This window comes from Dasypus novemcinctus, chromosome 4 (genome assembly GCF_030445035.2).
Source record: "Dasypus novemcinctus isolate mDasNov1 chromosome 4, mDasNov1.1.hap2, whole genome shotgun sequence".
Lineage (NCBI taxonomy): Eukaryota > Metazoa > Chordata > Mammalia > Cingulata > Dasypodidae > Dasypus > Dasypus novemcinctus.
Window position 1 is genome coordinate 69,553,511 of NC_080676.1, and position 8,747 is coordinate 69,562,257.

General features: G+C 46.6%; 1 pseudogene; it reads right to left on the reverse strand.

Moving 5' to 3' along the window:
• Positions 1-7,915, reverse strand: part of LOC101447572 (large ribosomal subunit protein uL18 pseudogene) — a 48,876-nt pseudogene extending 40,961 nt beyond the window's left edge.
• Between the last annotated feature and the right edge of the window lie 832 nt (positions 7,916-8,747).

An 8,747-nucleotide genomic window follows, 5' to 3' on the forward strand; every position in this document is an offset into this window, starting at 1 on the left:
TCCATAACCTCTTTCCTGAACTTCAGAGTTATTGATCCCATTTTTGCAGGTTATCACCTGCTACTGTATGTGGAAAGAATACCATATACTCCACATGCAAAGAATTTTACTCATCTACTCTCTTGCCCCCACCTGCTCTTATTCTCACATCCTTCATTTTTCTTAGTATCACCTTCATTCACACATTTAATTCAGAAATGTGAGAATCAAACATAAACCAATCACTAGATTTGTTTTTTTAAGATAAAATGAACATTTAAAAAATTTCAGATTGACAAATTTGGACCGTTGTAAACACCTGTATAATCATCACCCAAATAAAATATAGACCATTTCCATTCTCCAAGAAAGTTCTCTCAGGCCTCTTACCAGTCAATTGCAGCCCCCACTGACATACTTAGATATACCCACAATCTGATTTCGAACATTATAGGTTAGTGTTGTCTGTATTTGGATTTCATAAGTGAGATCATACAGTTTATACTCTTTTGTGTCTGGTTTCTTTCACTTAACATAATGTTTTTCCTAGTTTGTTTATCCCTTCTCTTGTTGATGGACATGTCGGTTGTTTCCAGTAGTGCAATATTTGACTAAGGCTGCTATAAACATTCTTTACAAGTCTTGGGGAATATGTCTTTCCTGGGCAAATACCTAGAAGTGAAATTACTTGGCCAGAGTGTAGATGTACCTTTAACTCAATAGAAATCTGCCAGAATCCTGCAAAATGTTGGTGCCTGGGAGCTCTAGTACCTCTACCATCTCACCAGTACTTGAGAAGGTATTTTAATTTTAGCCTTTCTGAAGAGTAGGACGTGCAATCTCATTGTAGTTTTAATTTACATTTATCTGATAACTAATGGTGTTGAGCATGTTTTCACATGCACTTATTGGGCATCCATAGCTCTTCCTTTGTCAGGTATCTATTCAAGTCTTTGGCTATTGTTTTATTGGATCATTTGTCTGTGTATCTTACCTTTGTAGGACAGCCTTGTTGATTTTTGAATCCTAAATATTTCCCTTTATGGTCTTCTCCTTTCCATCCTACCACAACTGCACTAGTTAAGGCCTTTCCTTAGCTTAGCTGAAGTATTCCAGGAGGCTTCGGATGGTTTCTTTGACTCTAGTACTGCTCCCTTTTATATTAATGTCTTTGAGGTAGGCAGAAAAGTCTAGATAAATCAATCCATGCCACTCCTCTGTTCCCCATCACCTATAGGAAAACATCAGGCATTTGAAAATGACCATTCAGGTCCTTCCTGTCTTCAGCCTCATCCACCTCCCTTTGGTACCTGCTAATTTGCAGTAGCACTATATCACTTGTAATCCCTGCCTTGTAGTTTCTCACTACTGTGCCTCTGCTCAAGCTATTCCCTTTGCCCCTCACACTTTTCTTACACTGACCCCCTCTTTTTCTTCCTTTAAGAGTCAGGTCAAATGTCATCTCTTCTGGGAACTTCCAGATTGAGCTAGGTCTCTCCTTTCTGCTCCTATAGCAACTGGACTTGCATCCACCTAAGCAGCCATTGTGTGTGTTGACAACATCAGTTTCTGTGCCTGTCTTTACTCTGCCCCTCAGTGGCAGGGAGGTTGTCTTCTTTATCTTTGAACTCACAATCCCCAAGCCATGGCAGGCAATCGGCAAATGCCCACTGACTGAGTAAATCAATAGGCAGTTCATTGATTTCTGAGAAGGTGATATCAGAAAAAAGCTACTCGGTTTTAACTTAGAAAAGAGATATGTGTGGAGGGATAGGCAGGAGGTGATTAGATGAATAGGCACAATAAAGTATAATGAAGTCCGTTCAAACCCCAGAAGCTGGGCTGTGGGGAAGACTGGTTTGCTGTGCCCACCCACTGAAGAGTACCCCTCTTGACTCTCACTGGCCCAAGCATTTTCCTAAGTCAAAGACAGAGTGGGCTCAGGGAGCTGAGGGTGACCTGCCACACAGGTGCTCCATTCTCTGCCCCCTTGCCCTCTTGCCTGCAACCTTGACTAAGACACAACAGACTCCCCTTCCTACTGAAGAGTGGTTTGTCAGCTCCCAGGGACCAGGGGCAAGATGGAGACTCAGAACCAACCTTCCACACTGCAGAATGATTTGGTTTTCCTCCTTTCACTCTCATTCCAGAGACCCCTATGGCAGTTTGTTTTTTATTTGCCCACCTGTGGTGTCAGGCCTCCCCATTCACACGTAGGCATGTTTGAATAAGAACCCAATTGTTGGCTTTAGCAGCTCATTAAATTTTTTTACTAAGTGGAGGGGAAGAATCCAAGAATCTCAGGCAAGGATTGAAGTGTAAAGCATCAAACCATCCATCCTTCTGCCCATCTGTAGCAGTTTGATATTATTGCTAAATTCCAAAAAGAAATACTGGATTATGTTTGTAAATTGATCTTTTCCTCTGGACATCTTATATTATATTGGATTCAGAGGTTTGCTTGATTAAGTAATCATGGAAACCTCTTGTACCAGTAGGGCATTGAAAACCCACCCACCAAAGGGTGGGGACTCACAGATAAAAGGCATGGCAAAGGACAGAGTTGCGGTCATTTAATGTTGGAGTTTGATGCTGCAGCTGGAGTCCCAGAGAGCAAGACAGAGCTGGTCACCTGATAGTCTACAGCTGAACTTATGGAGCGAGGCAAAGCCTAGAGAGCCTCATAGTCTACAGCTGACCTTGTAGAGAAAACAGAGGGGCTGAGCCAAAGGAACCCAGGAAGCCTGAACCCTCACAGACGTTGGACGTTGGCAGCCATCTTGCTCCGAATAGACTTTGATAAGGGAAGTAACTTATGCTTTATGGCCTGGTAACTGTAAGCTCCTACCCCAAATAAATACCCTTTATAAAAACCAGCCAGTTTCTGGTATTTTGCTTCAGCACCCCTTTGACTGACTAATACACCATCCTTGGTTATTCTCTATAGCATCTCCATCTAGTGGGTTTTCTATCCCCCTACTTAAATACCTCCAATGATGGGGAGGTTACCACTTCCCAGGTTATTGTTTTCCTTCTTGGCACAACTCTGACCCGGGGGTGACCCCCAAGTTTGAACTACAATTGGTCGTCCGTGTTCTACCCTCTGGGGCCACAGGGAACAAATCTATGAGTCTTCCCCATGACAGCTTCTCAGGTATTTGGAAACAGCTCTTCTGTTTCCCAAGTCTTTTCTTCTCCAGGCCAAAGGTCCTCTGCTCCCACAAATCTTTATGTGACATGATTTCAGGTTCCCTCAGCAACTCCCTGCTGTTACCATGCCATCTGCAAACTTTCCTTTGCTTCTAGGGTATTCAGAGCCTGGACATTCTCCTAGCCCTCCCAAGTCAAGTCATTCCACCAAATCAGCTTCTACTGCCCCTTCCCCCCTCATTTAGTGGGCCATACTCTCGGCAAATAGACACAGACCTTAAGCTTACTCAGCTGCAGCTGCAGCAGAAAAGGCTGAGCCCCACTCACCTCTCCCTCTCCCATGGCACCCACTGCCAGTCATTGGACATTTTTGGGTGCTAAGGAAATGTTTGTGAAATTGAGTTGAATTAAGAGAGCTGGCTGGAGCCTTGAAGAGTTTATACATAGATGGATTACACTCCATGTAATTGACCAGGTGGCCTTTTTTCTTTAAAGCCCCAGCTCATCACAAACGTGGTGGCTCCCTGCATGGAGAAAAGGAAGGCAGAGAAGGCATGTCTGTGGAGTGTCTGCTGTGTGCAAGTTTCTATGTTAGAGTCTAACCTAGAAATATTGCCTTTTATCTTCCCTTCCTCAAGCACAGCACAACATCGACATCTAGTCTTCTTTATTCCATTTTTGAAACATGTGTCTCAGAAAAAGTGTTCAAATAAATCAGTTTGGTGAGCCCATTCTTGGATTGAGATTCACATATATATTCATGACCTTGTGGAAAGGCAAAAGATAGGCATCGCCTCCTTGAAAGAATGGTTGCTTCCTCTTAAGATTTGTGACTTGTCTGATGTACCCCCAAGTGCCACAGGTCTGGGCACCTCTCCTATCCCACCCCCACCACCCTGCTCTGGGCTCCAGAGCTTGGCTTTCTCTTCAAAATAAACGGCCAAGAATTTTAACAATCTAAGGCAGGTCCTCACAAATCATGGAGGGGAGGAAAGGATGTCCCAGCAGGGAGCGTGAACTTGAGGTCAACCGCGGAGTGTGGGCTTCCGGGGTTTGCCATCAATTTATTTGGTGACATCAGGCATGTCTCTCCGGAGCCCAGGGCCCCAGGGTTGCAGTGAGCCCTAGAGACTCTTGTGAGTCATAAACGGCCCGTGATAGTGATTTAAGGCCCTCCTGTTTCCAGAAGAATTCCAGGTCTGAAAAAAGGAAAAAAAAAAAAACCTCATTGCCAAGATGATTTCAGAATCAAAAGTGCTCTTCTGTTCATTTACTTTTCAGCCTTAAAAAGTTGTGGCAAAGATAACCTACTACTATTGCAAACACAACAAAACCTCAGGTGTTAGAGCTCCTTGCTCTGATTTTTTTTCCAGCTTTACAGAAGGCATTGGGTAAATTTGCTGTTTCCACACTCTAGTGTACGAGAGTTTGGAAATGATCTAGAGAAACCTGATTAAAATATAACACAATTGTAAGATAGAAGAGCCTGTGCAATTTCATACAAGTCCTTTTATGCTAAGATTTGGCTCCAATCCATTCTCTCAGCAGAAAGTGATCCTCCTTAGTTTCACAGATCTGTAAGAGCAAGGGACCCCCGAGGAGGATTCAGCCAACCAGGATCACTCAGCAAAGAAAAATGCCCTTGTGACATTCAGGTTGCATTTGTCTGGGGTTCCCACACACACCCATGGAATCTGGAAGATTAGCGGTGAAAAATGACCTATTTTAACAGGTGCACACTTGTGTGTAAGTGGGATTTAGCTAAGCGTGGAATTATTTTAACATGGAAATAAGTTGTGGACATTGAGAAACATCACTCTTTTGACCACACAGGAATCAGACACATGGTCAACATTTGGGAGTTTCTCAGGACTTGAAACGGATGTGTTGGTTGGATTTTTCCAGAGGAAGCTACAATATCAAGGGGAAATAAACATGAATGCCTACAAAACGTGACTGTTCATGTTTGAGTTCCTTCTTCAGAACATGTTCCTTTTCTCAAGAGGAAAGGGAGCAAGGCTTTAAACCATTACATCTGTTTAGAAAAGATCATTATGCTAATACAAAGTAGCAGCAAATACAGTAAATATAGAAATGAGAAAAGACACATTTCTCAGCACAGTGTCTTTAAAAGGTGCAGTGGTACAGAGAGAGGAGCTCTGGTCACAGGGGTGTGAGGGCTGGGGGATCCTAATTTGGTACTTGTGAGGTGCCTGATGTAGAGCCAGATGTGGACCTCTCTGCTGTGGTTTCCTCTCCTGTAAAATGGGGCCAGTGAGCCTGCCTGCCATCCACTTCACACGACTACTGAGAAGGACAAATTAGAGTGAAAGGGAAGATGCCCTGTGAGTGCAAAACACCGTCAAGGCATAGGTGCAGATGGTCATGGTACAAAGGCCTGCCATCGCTGTGCAAGGGCCTGCAAGCTGCACATGCAGCAGGGCAGAGCGGGAGAGCAGGAACGGGTGAGTCCCAGCGGAGTCTCAGGGAGAAGATAGTCTTTTTTCTGGGTGGCAGCTGTTCCTTCTTGTGACTTGACTTTCCCAGGAATCGATTCAGGGAATTTGGATGTGGGAAATAGCAGGGTAATCACAGGCTGGGGAGAAGCACCTTTCCTTAATGGATAAAGAATTGAAACCTGCCTTTTCCGAAGCTCAAGATGATCCCTTTGAAGAGGTCGTTCTTAAAAGAATCCTAACGGTAGGTTTTTCTAAGTGTCTGCATGGTGTTTTAAGGTAAAGAATGCCTTGAAGAAACGCTGACTCCTGATCCTTTATTCTGGAGAAACACATTGGCGGTGTGAGTGAGAGCAAGTCACTCCATCTTCCTGAGGCTCAGCATCCTCACCTTTAAAAGGAGGAAGCTGCCAGGGGCTCTGTGCATGCATGTGCATGTGCACATACATGTGCATATATACACACGCATGCATATATGTCATAGAATAGGGGAATTGTGGTCACTATGCTGAAAGGACCTTTTTGTCTCTTCCTGTCTTCTATACACACACACACAGGCTGAGGCTATGGGTAAGGTGAGGTTATTCAGAAAGAGGACTGGGTGTGTAAATGGGAAGTTGGTTTGGAAGGGTAGGCTTTAAAAGGGTGTGGGCGAGTGATGTTTAATCAGGATAACAATTGTGACTATTTATTCTATGCCCACCACGTGCCAGGTCTATGATAAAACATGTTGGTATTTAATCCTACAACCACCCTGGGGGGTGTACGTCTGTTGTCTCCATTTTGCAAACAAGCAAACTGAGGCTCAGAGATGCCCACCCACTTGCCCAGGGTCAAGTAGGCTGAAAGTGGCAGAGTAGGTTCAACACCCTGCTCTGTGTCTGTCCTGCAGAGCCTGGTCTCTCCCCAGTCCTGTGGCACAGAGAACAGGGGGCAGGACATGCGTCGAGGGTCCCCAGCTGTTCACAAAGAAAGACAAACGAGTTGTGAGCCCCTGTGCCTTAGTCGTTTTGAGAACGTGTGGCTTTTGCTTGTTTTTCCTGGATCACTTCATGTTTAGTCGTTTCTAGTCAGTTTTCCAATTCTCAGGCCTGTAGCTGTCACTACTCAGCCTCATACCCCCCACTACAAACGTTCCCAGCCTCTGGCCTGCTCCACCCTCACTTCTAGCTTGGCTGCTTCCTCCGGCCGCCCTCAGCTCTGTACACAGGACCTGCAGTGGGGGAGTGGGCGTGGGGGCTTTGCCCCGGAGGAAAGCTTTCCAGACTCCTGCTGCGGGGGCTCTTGGCTCTGGCCACCCAGAAGAGAGGGCCTGCCTGGGCAGAGCAGTGCGCTCGGCCGTCCCGGGGGCCGCGTGTTTGCCGCTCGCCCAGCCCCCAGCGCCTGGCCTGTCAGCCCGCCTGCCTGCGCAGGGAGGTGAGCGGGAAGGCGGTGGTTTCTGCTGCTGCGGAAAGCTGCCGAAACCAGTACCAAGCACACGCGGAGAGGAGGAAAGAAGAGGCACGCGGCGGACTGCTGGGCGGCAGGCATGACTGGACTTGTCTCCCACTTAGAGAGCTAGAGACAAAGACAGCGTCATCCCCTGGAGCAGGTGACTGCCCCCACCCGCTGTTTCTGTGCGCGGCCTCCACGCCCGAAATGGCCCAGTAAGAATGAGGCCTTTGGCTTCCTGAGTTCCTAGCAGTGTCCCTGGCAGCGTACGCTGTGCACATCAATGTTCAGGAGTCCTGGGTGTTGAGAAACCTTGAACCGAGTAAGCTGAGAGGCAGTCCCACCAATTCCTGTCTAGACAAGAGTTTTGGAATCCAGGTCCCCGAGACGAAAGGGTGCCTTATGAAGACAGAGCATAAGTCTACCATGCCAACAAGACCCACATTCACCTCAGGTCATTTATACCATTTGCCTCCCTCTGGTCCTCGCCAGCGCCACTGTAATCCATTTTCAAGTTCTGGCAGATTCACCTAAGACATCATGGCCTCTAAGTAGCTGGTGCCATATATTTTCATTCTGAGGGACCCTGTATTCCAGGCCCATTTGCCCCTTCCCAGCTCCCCACAAAGTCTTACCTTTTCAGTTGTGACTTAAAGCCACCTTGAGTGCTAAGGAAGGGATGGTGGTGGTAGTAATTGGGCAAGGAGAGCCGGGCTGGGGAGGCTCACTGTGTGTTACTAGCTTGGTCTTCACCGCACGCTTGGTCCCCTGCCCAGTGCCTTTGGGTGGTTGGTTCCTCAAGGATGTGGGCAGCTGCTGGGGCGAGGCTGCTGACGTGGCCCCTTCAGAACTGGCAGCCCAGGCTCCCTGGCACCCGGAGCTCACCATCTGCCCAGTCATTGCGGAGAGCAGAAAGGTCAGTGACCTTGTGCCAGGTCAGATGGTTCTTAGGGTTAGAAACCAGCCGTGGGTGTTCAACCAATACCAGGAAGCCTATTCAACCTCTGACCCAGGCCTGGGCCCTGCATTCTTAACCACCTGTAGGCCAGCTCGACCTGGATGATCCCTGGATATTTACAACTGAAGAGCAACAGGCTGGTGTGTGTCACTTTATCTTTTGAGGCCTCAGTGTCCCCATCTTTATCATGAGAAGATTGAATTAGAAAAGTCTCTTTCAGATCCCTTCCGACATAGTACAGTGGGAAAAGAGCAGGGGTGAGCTCTGAAATCAGAAATACCCATGTTTAAATGCTGGCTCTGCTGCATGACCACCAGCAGGCTTCTTATCCTTTTCCACCCTCAGTTTCCTCACCTATAAAATTAGGAGTAAATGTGTATTGGCAGATATTATTATGATTCCTAGACTTTAGCAATGGTAAAAACATCTAACACTTATTGTCTGTTTACTCTGTGCCAGGCTCTGTTCTGAGCACTTTCTAGATACTAACTTATCTAAATTATAAGACAGCCCTCTATGGAGTGGACACAAAGTTAGAGAATGGTTATGTGCCTTCCCACGCCATGCAGCCAGCAAGTCCTCGACCTGGGATTTGACCCCGCAGTCACACCTTGACTATTACAGTGTTCCCTCTCCAAGAGGAACCCCATGAGTGTCAGTCTCTTTCCTTTTCTTCTCCCTCCCAGTTCTGTGTGCTCTTAAATTTGGTGACCCAAGACAACACCCCCCTATTCCATTCTTAATGTTTCCACGACCATCCTTCTCGTCCCACA